Source organism: Myotis daubentonii, chromosome X (assembly GCF_963259705.1).
Source record: "Myotis daubentonii chromosome X, mMyoDau2.1, whole genome shotgun sequence".
Taxonomy (NCBI): Eukaryota; Metazoa; Chordata; class Mammalia; order Chiroptera; family Vespertilionidae; genus Myotis; species Myotis daubentonii.
In genome coordinates this window covers 71,714,114-71,729,706 of record NC_081861.1, presented here as the reverse complement: position 1 = coordinate 71,729,706, position 15,593 = coordinate 71,714,114, and the positions used below count along the sequence as shown (strand labels likewise).

Sequence of the window (15,593 nt, the reverse complement as noted above, 5' to 3'; positions counted from 1 at the left end):
CAGACAAAGAAAATAAGCTGGGTCTAGGTGGATCTTCCTGTGCCTGGCTGAGGCCACACAGAGAGATCCAGACAGCAAGCTGAGCCTTTATTTTATAGCCAGAGGTAAACAAGGTAGTGGTCACCATAGTCACAATGTTCTTGTGAGTTTTACTTGTTTTGGCAGCACTTGCTGCATCTCCCACAGCCCATTAGCTACCGAGATAAGATCTAGGGAGAGTCATAAGGTCAATTCTAATTATGCTAATAAGGCTGTGTCCTCTAAGCTGGGACTTGTTTGTGGCTTTACAGGTCAGTCAGAGGTTTAACCCTATAGCCACTCCCTACATCTTTATATGGTGCTTTTATACTTTTCTAAGTCATTATCTCATTTGATGTTCAGGGCAACTTAAAGATAATTATTCCCTCCACTATTCTAAGACAGGAAATTTTTGTGTCTGGCCCCAATGATTCTATCATCACACCCTTATTGTAAAGCAGGATTAGTGAAACTTTCTGTGAAGGGTAATATCTATACTAATAAAAGCCTTGGGGGCGATCAGGCCAGCAGGGGTGGGCAGTTGGGGGCTATCAGGCTGGCAGGGGAGTAGATAGGGGGCAATCAGGCTGGCAGGCAGAAGTGGTTAAGGGCAATCAGGCAGGCAGGCAGGCAAGCGGTTAGGACAAGCGGTTCCAGATTGTGAAAGGGATATCTGCCAGTTCAGGGATTGGGCCTAAACTGGCAGTTGGACATCCCCCAAGGGGGTCCCAGATTGGAGAGGGAGCAGGCCGGGCTGAGGGACACCCCCCCATTAATGAATTTCATGCACTGGGCCACTAGTTGTTCTATAATTTAGTTGTAATTACAATTTGGACCTGGGAAAAATTGAGTGTAATTTCCACCTACTTCATCACCATCTTTGATCTCTCTTTATTAGTTTTGTTGTTGCTGTTTAAGCATAGGTCAGCCAAGGGTGAATTCTGTTGATTTTTGTTTGTCTGAAATTATGCTTGTGTTTAAAATTATATACATGAAAAAGAAATGTTCTAAAAATGTATTGCATTTTAGAAGATATTTTCATTGCATTTAGCATTTTAAGATCTATGTTTTGAAAATTTTCCAGTAATTATTTACAGTGTTATTCAAAATCTGATACTATTCAAGAGTTATCAAATATTTTCCTTTAGTTATTTATTTTCTTCTTTAGGGAATCCAAATTAATATATTTACCACTCACTGTAATTACCTTTTTTCATACCCTTTCTTATTTTCCATTTGTATATATCTTCTTGCTTTAATTTATATAGTCCTGTTACTGATTTCCATTTTACTAACTTTCTCCTCAATTTTGACCCACTTTCTGCTAATGATGATGTTTTTAATTCATAATGTCAATTGTAATTTTGTCAGATAATTATTTTGCAGATTTGCTCTTTCTATTTTTTTTCAAATTATAAAAGAAAGTTCTTTTAGAAAGTTACAGAGGTAGCAGAAGTGAGTCAGTTGGGCTGCATGGGCTCAGTAAACAAGTTACATAGGCTGAAGAAGGGCCCTTGGAGTTTAGGAGATAAAAAGGCAGAGGGAATGTGCATGGAGGGAAGAGAAGGGGAAGGGAAAGGCACAGACATGTTTTTGAGAGGGAGAGCAGGACTCTTTCTATTTTTTTAAAATATTTTTTAAATTAGCTTTTATCTCCATCAAAAAGCACTCAAGGTTGTTTTACAGTTTCACTTAGTAAAGTCATATTATCTTTAATTAATATCTTATTTAATGAAATCTATACAGAAACAATATCTCTACCCCACTCCTGTTGTTTGGAATGACTAGCTACAAACTATTTTAATTTTACTTATTATGATTTTTCTATTATCCTATAACTTATATTACTCTACTATTTCAGGTTTACCTTTTGAATTGACCCCACATTGGACAAACATATTGCTTTATATAAAAATATTACATTAGATATATCACATTTATTAGGGTTTTTTGTTCATCATATCTTTACACAAGACAAATCTGAACTTTGGAGGTTTTTATTTCCTTTTTGAGTATCACTTAATAACATGATTCAAAAAAAGTTTTTCCTCAAAGGGCCAAATATGAATATTTTAGGCTTTGCTGCCTTCCAGTCTCTGTTGCAGCTATCCGACTTTGTCTATATAGTGTAAAAGCTGCCGCAGACGACATACAAAAAAATAGGTGTTGCTGTGTTCCAATGTAAGATTATTCACAAAATAGACAGCTAGCCAGTGAGCCACAGTTTTCCAATGTCTGCTTTAGAATGTCCATAAGCAATCATTGGTTCATGAACATTTATTGAATTTTCATTTCTATAAAAATAACTTTTTCTTGTTAATATTTACTTTTAACAGCTTTGTTGTGGTATAACTATTATACAATAAAATTCACCACATTTAAGTGTATAATTAAATTTGTCATAGATCCAAAAATAGCAATATTAAAACTGTCAATAAATAGTATTTAGTAAGAGTTATTGTGAATATAAGAACAGTTTTCAACCTGGCAGCTTTAAAAAATAAAAGTGATATGAACCTCAGGGGTATGAATTTACAGGATGGCTTATAAATGAAAAATGAGGAAGCTGTTATTCTTTACAATGATTTGGCTACGAAAATTGGGGCTTACATACAACAGAGAACTGGTTAAAAGTGATGATCTCACACTATTGTTAGGAAGATGATAAGTTTTTTTAAAAATAATTGTCAGAGGCATTTACAAGAAATAATCTAAATTAAATGTTGCTTACATTAATAAAATAAGCTAGATTTAGTTTTGCTTAAGTGGCTTAAATGGTTGTGTCTGTTAGGGAATTTTCAAGTCCAGCCTCCAATTGGTATATGATTTTAACAATTTCAATGATTTTTATTAAATGTACAAGGTTGTGCAGCCATTACCACAGTCCAATTTTTAGAAATATTTCACACAGCAAATAATCCCTCACGCTCATTTACAATCAATCCCTGTCCCCACCTTCATTCCTAGAAAACTGCTAATCTACTTTCTATCTCTATAAATTTGCCTTTTCTGTACATTTAATGAAATAGATTTGTACAATATACCTTTTTATAGTTTTTTCACTTTGCATAATGGTTTTGAGATCCATACATGTTGTAGCATGTACCAATTTTTCATTTTTTTTTTTGCTAAATAAGATTTCATTTTATGTATATACCACATTTTGTTTATCTTTTATCAGCTAATGAAGATTTGGTTTGGTTATACCTTTTAGCTCTCATGAATAACACTGTAATGAACTTTCATTTACAAATTTTTGTGGACATAAAACCAAGTGTTTTATATTTTGCTCCAACAAAGTTTTTGTATTTTTCTTGAAATGTGGACTTCCACAAAGGCTCTCTTACCTATGAGTCACTGCCCAAGTCATTGATCTCTAAGTGTTCTAAGACCATGGCCAATGGGTGCTGGAACTGGTTTATGGGCTACTACAGGGTCGACAGCTGGGACAGAGGTCTATTTGCCTATTACTTGATGTACAAATGTGTAAGATTCCTCCTATTTCCCTTGGCATATGCTACTAGATCCCATAACTCTCACAAAGGCACTTTTGTTCTTGTATAGGTGCTGAAAATTTATTGTTGAGTGTGGGAGCAAATTCAGACATCTTATGCCACCATGATGGTAATATTCCTCTCTTGCAATTTTCTATTCTTGCAATGTCTTTGTGTTGCTATCATGTTGGGGTAAGATGGTATCCTATATAATAAAGAGGTAATATGCAAAATGACCCTCACTCCATCACACCATCAAAAGATGGCTGCACCCACAGTGGAGGCAGGGTTCCGGTAACACAAGATGGCTGCACCCACAATGGAAGTGGGGTTTCTCAAACGAGCCATAACGAGAGATCAGCAAGGACCTGAGCCTGCTTGGTACTGAGCCGGGGAAGGGTCCTGAGACTGTGCCCCCTGCCCAGTGGGGCTTGATGTGTAATCTCAGGCCGCACCCCTGTCCTGGGCTGGGGGACCTGAGGCCACGCCCCCCACCTGGCACCAGGCTGGGGGACTTGAGGCTGCACCCGCTGCCCTGCGGGGCTTTACAGGGGACCTGAGGCTGTGCCTTCCACCCAGTGGGGCTTGACGGGAGTGGGGCCAGCCGGGTCTGGATCTCACCCAATGGGGGTGGGGCTACTGGGTCTGGATCTCATGTGATTTCGAGGTGCACACGAGTGGGTGGGGACTTGACTCTGGGTCCCACGGTGTGCTCCAGATTCTGACAGGAGAAAGATTTTCATATACATTTTACCAATTTTCTTTCATCTCTGACACTTCTATTATAGAGAATGGGCAAATAGCAATATTAAAATATTTCCTCTAATTAATTTCCTTTTTTGTTCATGAATTTTGGGTAATGGGCCACTAGTATTATAATAAGTTAAGAAGTGTTATTTCCACTTATATATCTTTTAGAAAAGTATCTGAAATATTGCTAATATTCCTTCTTTAAATATTTGAAAAAATTCATATGTGAATCCTCCTGGCTCGGTGGATAGATTTTTAACTTTTATTTTATTTTTTTTCTGTTATGGGTCTATTTGGATATTTTATTTTATTTGAGTGAATTTTGATAATTTGCTTTTCTGCAGGAATATATCCATTTTAAATAGCTGTGCCTGGCCAGTGTGGTTAAATGGTTGAGCATCCACCCATGAACCAGGAGGTCAAGTTTCCATTCCCTGTCAGGCTTCTCCCCCCACCTTGGTACTGTGCTGGGGGGTCTCAGGCTGTGCCCCCTGCCCGGCAGGGCTTGACGGGGGACCTCAGGCCAGAGGACCTCAGGCACATGCTGAGGTTGTAGGCTTGATCCCCAATAGGGGGCATGCAAGAGGCAACCAGTCAATGATTCCCTCTCATCATTGATGTTTTGATCTCTCTCTCTCTGCCTTTCTCTCTGAAATCAATATATATAACAGTTGTTTGATTTGTTGGCAAAAGTTGTTAATAGTGTTCTATTAAAATTTTAGACTAGACTAGAATCAATGTCACTTCTTTTGTTCTTGCTTTTGATAATTTATGTTTTCTTTTTTTTTCTTTTTTCTATCACCCTTTTTCCTGCACTATGCACTCTTCAACCTCCACCCCCCACCCACATTCACCACACGTTGTCCATGTCCATGAGTTCTCTCCCCTTTTTTTCTTTTTTGCTCAATCTCTCCACCCTCACACCCTACCTCCTGACCAGTCTAGGTAAAGATTTGTTAATTTTTTATGTTATGACAAAACAGACTTTTTATTTTATTAATTTTTTTGCTTTTCTTATTTTATTGATTTCACTTTAATATTTTCCATTTTTTTCTACCTGCTTTTATTATTTTGCACTTAGTTTTATAGTTAAGTTGGAAGGACATGCTATTAATTTGAAACACTTTTATTCTGTGAATTCAATTCCTTTGTGTTTGGACAGCAGACATTTTTTTATTTCATTTTTCATATATATTTGAGGCTTGTTTTTTGGCAGAGCACTTTCTCTATCCTAAAAATTGTTTGTTTGTTTTTTAAGTGGAGTGTATTATAGATATCACTTGTATTGATTCAGTTAATATTATGACTTAAGATTCTTATATCATTGCTCATTTTCTATTTATTTATTTATTTCAACAATTATTGTGGCTGATTTTTTAAGGTGTCCAAACAATATAGTTGAATTTTTATGGATTAAAATATTTTCCTTTAATTTACTTTTCCCCATTCTTTACAAAGATAATACTTTAAAATATGTAGGCCTTTTCTATAATGTTTTAATCACAGAAACAATCCTAACGCAGTGTTTGGCTTATGGTAGGCCCTCAAAAGATATTTGTTGCATAAGAAATAAGTAAATAGACTAATATAGTTTTCATTTAAATGATTTCGAATAATAGAAATAAACCTAATAAATTATAATCTACCCTTTGAGCATATACTATCCTACATTAGGATAATAAATTGACTATGAATAAATATTTTAAATTATGACCATTTATTGTTTATAAATAGCATGGTGAATACTATAGTTTGGTTTGGGAATGGAATGCAAGTAGGGGACTTAAAAACCTTGAGTATCAATGACCTCCATCAAATGCTATCAAATATCTCAGTTATACTTTTATTTCTAATATAAAGATGAGATGTGTAACTAGAAGAGAACAGAAATATATTTTGCAGATATTTTTTTTTCTTTTATTTTTCCCCCCTACCTCCTGCCCCCCAACCCTCCCCGGCCTTCCAGCTGCAGTTTGACAATCTGTTTGAGGCAGCTCTGCCTCTGTATCTATTATTGTTCAAAAGTTTATAATGGTCTCTATTGTCCATGAATGAGTGAGATCATGTGGTATTTTTCCTTTATTGACTGGCTTATTTCACTTAGCATAATGCTCTCCAGTTCCATCCATGACGTTGCAAATGGTAAGAGTTCCTTCCTTTTTACAGCAGCATAGTATTCCATCGTGTAGATGTACCACAGTTTTCTAATCCATTCATCTACTGATGGGCACTTAGGCTGTTTCCAGATCTTAGCTATGGTGAATTGTGCTGCTATGAACATAGGGGTGCATATATCCTTTCTGATTGGTGTTTCCGGTTTCTTGGGATATATTCCTAGAAGTGGGATCACAGGGTCAAATGGGAGTTCCATTTTCAGTTTTTTAAGGAAACTCCATACTGTCTTCCATAGTGGCTGCACCAGTCTGCATTCCCACCAGCAGTGCACAAGTGTTCCTTTTTCTCCACATCCTCTCCAGCACTTGTCGTTTGTTGATTTGTTGATGATAGCCAGTCTGACAGGTGTGAGATGGTACCTCATTGCTGTTTTGATTTGCATCTCTCGGATGATTAGTGACTTTGAGCATGTTTTCATATGTCTCTTGGCTTTCTGAATGTCCTCTTTTGAAAGGTGTCTGTTTAGGTCCTTTGCCCATTTTTTGATTGGATTGTTTATCTTCCTTTTGTTAAGTTGTATGAGTTCCCTATAAATTTTGGAGATTAGGCCCTTATCAGATATGTCATTGGCAAATATGTTTTCCCACACAGTGGGTTTTCTCGTTGTTTTGTTGATGGTTTCTTTTGCTGTGCAGAAGCTTTTTATTTTGATGTAGTCCCATTTGTTCATTTTCTCTTTAGTTTCAAGTGCCCTAGGAGCTGTATCAGTGAAGAAATTGCTTCGGCATATGTCTGAGATTTTCTTGCCTTTGGATTCTTCTAGAATTTTTATGGTATCCTGTCGTACATTTAGGTCCTTTATCCATTTTGAGTTTATTTTTGTGTATGGTGTAAGTTGGTGGTCTAGTTTCATTTTCTTGCATATATCTGTCCAATTTTCCCAACACCATTTATTGAAGAGACTATCTTGGCTCCATTGTATGTTCTTGCCTCCTTTGTCAAATATTAATTGAGCATAGTGGTTCGGGCCGATTTCTGGGCTCTCTATTCTATTCCATTGATCTATATGCCTATTCTTGTGCCAGTACCAGGCAGTTTTGAGAACAGTGGCTTTGTAATACAACTTGATATCTGGTATTGAGATCCCACCTACTTTGTTCTTTTTCAGGATTGCTGCCGCTATTCGGGGTCTTTTTTTATTCCAGATGAATTTTTGGAAAGTTCGTTCTAGATCTCTGAAGTATGCTGTTGGTACTTTAATGGGAAGTGCGTTGAATTTATAGATTGCTTTGGGTAGTATGGACATTTTAATGATGTTGATTCTACCAATCCATGAACACGGTATGTTCTTCCATCTGTTTATGTCTTCCTCTATGTCTTTTTTCAACGTCCTGTAGTTTTCTGAGTAGAGGTCTTTTACCTCTTTAGTTAAGTTTATTCCTAGGTAGCTTAGTTTTTTCGGTGCAATGGTAAATGGGATTGTTTTTATAATCTCTCTTTCTGAAAGTTCACTATTGGTGTATAGAAATGCCTCAGATTTCTTGGGGTTAATTTTGTATCCTGCTACATTGCCAAATTCATGTATTAAGTCTAGTAGCTTTTTGATGGAATCTCTAGGGTTTTGTATGTATAATATCATGTCGTCTGCCAATAAGGACAGTTTTACTTCCTCTTTTCCAATTTGGATGCCTTTTATTTCTTCTTCTTGCCGAATTGCAATGGCTAACACTTCCAGTACTATGTTGAACAGGAGTGGTGAGAGGGGGCATCCCTGTCTTGTTCCTGTTCTTAGGGTTTGCAGATATTTTTATACAGAAACCAATTTCAGAGCAGTTTTATAAAATTAATAAATCATGGTAATCCCAGGGCAATATAACTCAAATAGAAATAAGTTTAAGTCAGAAGCTCAAGGTTGCAACTATAATCTAAAGTACACTTTACACTTGGCAGAACAAAAAATATTTTGAAGAGAAATCACTCTGATCAAATTAAATAAAAATTACTCTTCAGCAATATAATACATATATCAAACTGAGATTACCTTTTAAACCACACTAACAAGTTCATGCTGTATTGAGAGTTTTTATGTGGATATTAAATAATATGGCAAATAAAACATTGAATGTATATTATTTGCTTTATATTAAGAAAAATAAGCAAAAAAAATCCTATTGCCTGTAAGTGAAAAGAAAGTTATAACAACTTACTCAACCAGACTGAACAAATGATTTTACAGTGTAGAAGCCATAATTCAATTCAGTTTTTTTAAAGTTAAAAAATTAAAACTGTTAATGACTTTTACTATAAAGTTCTCAATAAAATGCAAATTATTGTACCAATATTTTAAAATTCTATACTTTTTAGAATTATATTTATTATTGATTTTGATACTACAAAAATAAAGAAATAGGCTAATCTTATTAGTTTTTATTTTTATTGAGATATAATCCCCCCAAAATTTTATAACACAAAATTCTCATTTCACATTATATAATTCATTGGGTTTTAGTTTATTGACAAGGTTGTGCAACCACACCACAATCTAAATTTAAAATATTTCTATTATTCTAAAAACAAGCAAATAAAAAACAAAAGAATAACATTAGCCATTAGCAGTTACTTTCAATTATTCCTGTTTCTTATCCCTAATATAAGCTTGGCAACCATAAATCTACTTGTTTTTGTAGGTTTGCTTATTATGGACATTACATATAAATTGAATTACACAATATAAATAAACCTTTAAAAGTTCATTCATGTTATAGCATGTACTTCTAGATCACTTCTTTTTTTTTTGAAAATCTTTATTGTTGAGGGTATTACATCACTTCTTTATAGCTGAGAAATATTTCATTACATGTGTATAGTACATGTTGTTTATCCGTTCTCCTGTTTATTAACATTTGGGTTGTTTCCATTTTTGGCAACTGTGAATAATACTACTCTAAATATTTTTGTTCAAATTTTGTGTAAAACAAGTCCTTAATTATCTTGGGTATAAACTTAGCAGTAGGATTGATAAGTCATATAGTAATTTTATGTTGAACTATTTGAGGAATTGCCAGACTTGTTTTACCAAAGTGGTTATATCCATTTATAATCCCACAAACAATGTATGAGGGTTTTAATTTCTTCACATTCTCACCAACACTTACTTTTGGAGACTTTTTATTGCTATTATTTTGTTGAGAATTATTTTGTCTATGATCTACCTATTTGTGAATTCTCCAAATTTCCTTCTGTCATGGATGTCTACTTTCATTCCATTGTGGTGAATGAATGTACTCTATACGATTTATGTTTTGTGGTCTACATATGGCCTATCCTGGAGAATGGTTCATATTAACTAAAAAAATATGTGTATTCTGCTATTATTGGATGAAGTGTTTCACAGATATTTTAGGTCTAATTGACTTATTGTACTCTTCAAGTATTCTATTTCCTTGTGAATTTTCTGTGTAGTTGTTCTATCCTTTATTCAAAGTGAGAAATTTAAATCTCCAAATATTATTGTTTTATTTTATGTTTTTCAATTATTTCAGTTATTGATTTAGGTTTTTCAAGTCTCTGTTATGTTTGCAATAATTTTACCTCCTTAAGAAATTTGAACATTTTATCATTAAAATGAACTATTTTATAGTAAAAATTGTGTCATAAATTTTATTTTGTCTTAGTGTACCCACTCCTATTTTCTTTTGGTTATACTTTGCATGAAATACCTTATTCTATTTCTTTCAACCTATTTGTCTTTAAAGTATAAATCAAGATTTTTTTCAAATGTACCATTTTAAGTGTTGTTATTATTTTATATATTACACATGTTTACATATCTGTGTACTTTTGTATATAGTAAAACATATTATAATAACATATTATGTATAATATAATAATTACATATTATATATGAAAAATATACTTTAAAATATATTGTTTTCTCAGTGGCTGTTTAGGTTTTCCATCTTAATTTACAACAATCTAGTTTGGATTAATGGCAACTTGATTTCCACTGTTTTTTATTGTCACTTACTACATATTTTTACATCATGTTCTTGTAGATATAGATTTATAACTATCACTTTAGTAGTTGTCTTTTAAATCAGATATGAAAAAAGTAGAATCGTGAACAACAAATAGATTAATATTTGTTTTTATATTTATACTAGAGGCCTGGTGCATGGATTCGTGCACTGGTGAGGGGTGTAGGCTGTGGGGATTGGTTTGCTGTGGGAGTGCTGCTCATCCTAGTCAGCTGAGCGTCTGTGGACCCGCCCTCTGAGCGGCTGCTCATCACGGTCAGTCAAGTGGTGTTCCCACTGTGGGAGCACACTGACCACCAGGGGGAAGCTCCTGCATTGAGCATCTTCCCCCTGGTGGTCAGTGTGCATCATAGTGACTGGTCCACTGGTCATTCTGGTCGTTTGGCCATTTGGTCGCTGGGCTTTTATATAGATAGATATGTGTTTACCTGTTTCAATTGTCTTTATGTCTTTGTGTAGAATCAACTTACCAATCTGGTGTACTTTTGTTGAGCTGCAAAGACACCATTTATTATTTCTTACTAGGGGCCCGGTGCATGAAATTCGTGCACTGGCTGTGTGTGTGGGGGGGTGTTCCTCAGCCCAGCCTGCCCTCTCTCACATACTGGGAGCCCTCAGGCGTTGACCCCCATCACCCTCCAATTGCAGGATAGGCCCCTTGCCCAGGCCTGACGCCTCTAACAGAGGCCTGGGCAGGGACCCTCATTTCCCCCCATCACTGGTTCTGCCCCCAGCCCAGGCCTGATGCCTCTGGCCCAGGCATCAGGCCTGGGCAGGGACCCTCATTTCCCCCCATCACTGGTTCTGCCCCCAGCCCAGGCCTGATGCCTCTGACCCAGGCATCAGGCCTGGGCAGGGGACCCCCAGACCCCTCCGATTGCTGGCTCTGCCCCTTGCCCAGGCCTGATGCCTCAGCCAGAGGCGTATACCCCATCATCCTCTGATCACCTGATTGGCCCCTTGCCCAGGCCTGACGCCTCTGCCAGAGGTGTCAGGCTTGGACAGGGGACCCCCATCTCCCCCTGATCACTGGCTCTGGCCCCCGCCCAGGCCTGAGGCCTCTGGCCCAGGAATCATACCTGGGCAGGGGACCCCCATCTCCCTCTGATTGCTTGCTCCACCCCCCGCCCAAGCCTGATGCCTCTGACCCAGGCTTCAGGCCTGGGCAAGGGGACCATCATATCCCCCCAATCCCCGGCTCCGCCCCCCACCCAGGCCTGAAGCCTCGGCCAGAGGAGTTGACCCTCATCATCCTCCGATCACCAATCACCGGATCGGCCCCTTGACCAGGCCTGAGGCCTCTGGCAGAGGTGTCAGGCCTGAGCAGGGGACCCCCCAGCTCCCCACGGTTGCAGGCTCTGCCCCTGCCCAGGCCTAATACCTCTGGCTGAGGCGTCCGGCCCGGGCAGCGGGGACCCGCAGCTGCAGCGGCCCCGCGATCGTGGGCTCCACTTTAGGCCCAGGCAAGGGACCCCTAGCTCCCGGGACTGCCAGCTTCGACTGTGTCCAGCTCCCATCGCTGGCTCCACCCCTACTTCCTGCTATCACTGGCCAGGGCTGCAAAGGCGCCTGATTCTCCGATCATGGCTGGGGGGCAGGGCAAAGGCTATGGACATTACATATGGACATTACATATAAATACATTGAAATGTATTTATACAAATAACCAACATTAACACTCAACATTACAAATAACCATACATTGAAATGCTATGGTTATTTCCCCAGTTCTAGTATACATAATTGGAACAGACATACTTAGCAACTGGCAGACTCTCCACATTGGTTTTCTGACTTATTAAATGAGAGCTATTATGATGGAGAAAAACCAAATGGAAGGCATTCCAAATGGAAGGCATTAGAACTGTCTTTACCTAGCAAAATAATAAATAAAACCAATACCACATTCCTGGAGGAATTGCAGAGATTAATGACACCATCATGGACAAAAATAAATAAATAAATAAATAAAAATGCAGAGGTAGTGATTTCCACCACATGCCCATTCAATTTTCTTCTTTGGCCTATGCAAAAAGCAGACTTTAGAGAATGACAGTAGATTATCTCAAGTTTAGCCAATCGGTGACTCCTATTACGGCTTCTGTATCAGATGTGGTTCATTACTTGAGCAAATGAACACATACTATGGTAAGTTGTATGCAACTATTGATCTAGCAAATGCCTTTCTCTCCATACCTATCCATAAGGCACAAAAGAAATAGTTTTCTTTCAGCTAACAAGCCCAGTAATACACGTTCAGTGTCCTGTCTCAGGGATATATGTGTATCAATTATTCAGCCTTCCGTCACAATTTAGTTCATAAGGATGTTGATCAACTTTTTCTTCCACAATATGTCACACTGGTCCCTTATATTAATGACATAATACTGATTTGACCTAGTAAGTGAGAGGTAGCAATTACTCTAGACATTTGCATGTCAAAGGGTAAGAATAAAACTTCCTAAAATTCAGAAACCTTCTACCTCAGAGTAATTTCTAGCATCTACTAGTGTAGAGCATACCTATCTATTTCTTCTAAGGTGAAAGATTAATTGTTTCATCTGACCCCTCCTATAATCATAAAAGACACAACACCTAGTGAGCTCCTTTGGATTTTGGAGGCACCATATTTCTCATTTGGGTGTGTTATATCAACCCATTTGTGGAATAATACAAGAATATGCTACTTTTGAGTGGGGCCCAGAGCAAAATAAGGTCGAGTTTGTAGTGTAAGCTCCTCTGCCATTTGGGCCATATGATCCAGCAGATCCAATGGCTCTTGAAATATCAGTGACAGACAGGGATGCTGTTTTTAGTCTTGGGTAGGACCCTATAGGTGAATTATAGCACAAGCCTTTAGAATTTTGGAGCAAGGACCTCTCATAATCTGCAAATAACTATTTTCCTCTTAAGAAACAGATTTAGGTCTGTTACTGGGCCTTGCTAGACACTGAACACTTAACCATAGGCACCAAGTTACTATGCAACTGCTGCCCTTCGTGAATTATTTGTTAACTGATTTAACAAGTCAAGCCATAAAGTGCATTCACACAACACATTCCATCTTCAAATAGAAGTAGTATATATGTGATTCGGCCTAGGGAGGCCCTGAAGGTACAAGTAAGTAACCCAAATTTCCAGGATCTACACTTTTGTTACATTGCCTTCTCTCTCCCAGACTGCACCTATGGCCTCAGTGGGAGTGCCCTACAAGCAGTTGACATAGGTAAAAAGAGTCAGGTCTTTTCTTATAGATGTTTTTGCACTACATGCAACTGCCATCTGAAAGTGGATTGCTGCATCACTACAACCCATCTGTAATATACATGAAGGACTGTGGTAAAGTAAAATCTTCTCAGTGTACATAACTCTGGAAAGTACAACACATTGTTCAATTTTCTTGGAAGGAGAAATGACCACACAGTAGCTGATATATTGATTCATGGCCTGTGGCAATTGGTTTTGGCTGAATGACCAGGGATGTAGAAGGAACCTAGTTAGAAAATCGATGCTAAAGAAATGTGGGGTGCTCACTTTGGCAGCACATATACTAAAATTGGAATGATACAGAGATTAGCATAGCCCCTGAACAATGATGACATGCAAATTCATGAAGCGTTCCATATTTTTTAAAAAGGAGGACATCTATAATACTTTTAACAATAAAAATAAATTAAAAAAATAAATTTTGGGGGAATGTATATGAATTGATCTATGTGAATGAGTAAAAAAAAATACATGAAGAGCCCTATCTGGTTTGGCTCAGTGGATAGAGCATGGGTCTGTGGACTGAAGGGTTCCAGGTTTGATCAGGTCAAGGGCACATGCCTGGGTTGCAGGCTTGATCCCTAATAGGGGGCGTGCAGGAGGAAGCTGATCAATGATTGTCTCTCATCATTGATGTTTCTATCTCTCTCTCCCTCTCCCTTCCTCTCTGAAATCAATAAAAATATATAAAAAACACATGAAGACATTTGTGTCCCCTGTGAATGCCTATCAAAGGGTGAGCTCAGCTAACGGGTTTTAATAATTAAGTGGATAGGATGACCTGTTCTGTGGATACCAGTCAGCCTCTTTCTCAAGCTACCCCTAGCATCACCCAATGGGTTCATAAACAAAGTGGCCATGATGACAGGGATGAAAGATATGCATGGGCTCAATAATATGGACTTTCACTCATTTAGTCTGACAAAGCTCCTGCCACTGCTGAGTGCCCAATCTATCAGCAGCAGAGACCAACACTAAACCCAAATTATTTCTTGAGGTCATCAGCTAGTTATCTGATGACAGATTTATTACATTGGACTGTTTATTACACCATAGAATTATCAGGATTTTGTCTTGCTGGAATAGATACTTTCTATGGATATATATATTTGACTTGCCTGTACACAATGCTTCTGTCAGTACTACCATCTATAGAATTACACCAACCACCATGGTATTTTACACAGCATTGCTTTGAATCAAGAAACTTATAGCATTAGTTTCAGGGAATGCAATAGTCCCACCCTCCAGACTCCTGTCACCCCACCCTGTTGAGCTTGTGCCCCACTGAGGAGTCACATGCATGGACCAGGGTGTAGATTTCTAGGTAGACTCAGAAGGTATCAGTGACTAAGTTGTGAGGCTTTGGGTCAGGAGCCATTTTCCATACTTTCCTGTGAACCTGACTGGTGCCTTCCACTCATGGGAGATCCACTATCACCACCCTCCAGGCTCCCAATAGCCTCACCCTGCTGATAATAGGCATCTGGAAGAATCTGGGACAGACTGAGTTGTGTGGCTCTAGAATGGGAGAAATGTTTCCCTGTCATGCCTGACTGGTACAGAGTCCTTTCTTCCCATGGCCAAATCTTGGTCTGTTTTGGGCCTGATACACTCTGCTGGCCACACCCAGATGACTTCCTGAGACCCTATCCTACCACAAAGATGTGCGAACACCCAGTGGGTGGAAGCCAGACTTGGTAGATCCTGGGATATTTACTGAGTGGCCACAGACCCAGCCCTGAACTGTGTTTGAAGATGCCAAAGACAATCAAGACTCAATTGCAAAAGGAGACCCACATAACCCACAGAAGGAATATTCCTGAAGCACCCAGCACAGGTGATCAATGAGACTGTGGGCTGTGGGCATTATTCCCAGTAGAGGGCATGCAGGAGACAGACAATCAATGAT

General features: G+C 38.2%; 1 non-coding gene across 1 annotated transcript; it reads left to right on the top strand.

The window, feature by feature from the left end:
* The first annotated feature begins 13,940 nt into the window (after window positions 1-13,940).
* LOC132225340 (U6 spliceosomal RNA) lies at window positions 13,941-14,044 on the top strand. The gene has a single exon (XR_009450863.1). It is a non-coding gene; the product is annotated as a U6 spliceosomal RNA (small nuclear RNA).
* Window positions 14,045-15,593: the final 1,549 nt, after the last annotated feature.